This window comes from Elephantulus edwardii, unplaced genomic scaffold, assembly GCF_000299155.1.
Source record: "Elephantulus edwardii isolate Elephantulus edwardi_28Jun2011 unplaced genomic scaffold, EleEdw1.0 scaffold00052, whole genome shotgun sequence".
In the NCBI taxonomy this organism is placed as follows: Eukaryota; Metazoa; Chordata; class Mammalia; order Macroscelidea; family Macroscelididae; genus Elephantulus; species Elephantulus edwardii.
Genome location: NW_006399802.1, coordinates 270,286 through 271,790, shown reverse-complemented (window position 1 = coordinate 271,790; position 1,505 = coordinate 270,286). Strand labels below are relative to the sequence as shown.

At 39.6% G+C, this 1,505-nt stretch overlaps 1 pseudogene; it reads left to right on the top strand.

Annotated features, from left to right (window-relative positions):
* Window positions 1-688: 688 nt before the first annotated feature.
* Window positions 689-1,350, top strand: LOC102851525 (annotated as a pseudogene).
* Window positions 1,351-1,505: the final 155 nt, after the last annotated feature.

Here is a 1,505-nt window from a genome sequence, read left to right as displayed (position 1 = left end):
GCCAACTTTTCTGTAAGCTTTCACTACAATCACAATTTTAAAAAAAGGGGGAGAAAAGACAATAAAATCTAAGAAAATATTAACCAAAAGGAATCAGAAAATAATGCTGACAAAAGTGGACATTAATGAAACAGATAACAAATGAAAGTACTCAAGAGGACAAATACATTTTTATAAAGGAATAATAAAACAGATAAATTGCTTGGAAGTCTTAAGGAAAATGTAGAGCAAAAAGAGGCAAGATTAATTGTTGTTATGTGCCATCGAGTCACCTGTGACGCATAGTGACCCTATTGTGTACAACAGCCCTAAACCCGGCTCTATCCTGTGCCAATCTCACTGTCTCCGACACACCTACCTCCATTACCCCAGTCACTGAGTCAATCCATCTCATCCAGAGTCTTCCTCTCTTGCTCTGTCCCTCCATCCTTCCAAGCATGATGCCCCTCTCCAAGGACTGGTCCCTTCCTTTAGAGATAGAAGAAAGAATGAAATAGTTATTAAAATGCAACTTAGAATTCTTGGGCAAACAATTTGAAATTTTGGAGGAAATGTATATACATTTCAAAATTACTGAAATTGACATAAAAGAAAAAGCACAAAGCTCCAATAGCTTAGTTTACCTTAAAAAAGTCTGAATCTGCCCTCCTCTTCTGCAGGTGGAGAGTTAGACACTCAAGAAAACAACATGAAAGATACTGACATCAAGAGACTGTTGTAAGCCCATCTCTTGGGCATATTCTCCATCAGCCTGAGCACCTGGGTTCCAGCCCTTTTACTGGAGAACTTCTCAATATTGGAAATCCACTTGATGTGGCTGTGCATCTCTTCTGGATGTGTAACAGTTGTTAATCTAGTATTATATTTAGTAGCAAAACCAAATACTCCCTTGCAAAGAAATTCACTGTCACACAGGGTAGCCAGATTTCTGAAATGTTGCATCTACTTTCTTGTATCTTGTTTTGGCTATCATGTAATATTTGTTCTGTATGGAGTACCATTAGTACAGTTGGCACTGGGGACATTTTTATTTGCAGTTATTTTGTCCACGTTTACTACTGTGGCTTGTTTGTGTTTGTTAGGCTCAAACATCAGATCCTGGTTAATAGTTTTCAGCAGCAATGGAGTCACATCCATTTGGGAGAATAGTCTTCAGATCACTACAATCTCCAGTATCCTGGAATCACGGCTGGGAGCATTTCCGATTACAATGGATTCAGACAGACCGTGGCACGTATGGGCCATCTCTTGCACGCTTGGAGCGACCTTTGGCTAAATGTGGCCAGCCTTGCCATTTCACCCTTCTTGATATACTGGAATAGAAAGCAACTTACATACAAGAATACTTAATTGGGGCAGCTCTGGTGGCCTAGTTGCAAGAAGCTGTGCTGCAGTCCCGAAGGCACACAGTTCAAACCCACTAGATGCTCTGCTAGAGAAGGAGGGGTAATTCGATTCGATGGTACACAACAATTAAAATTAAAACAAAACAATTTAAAAAAATA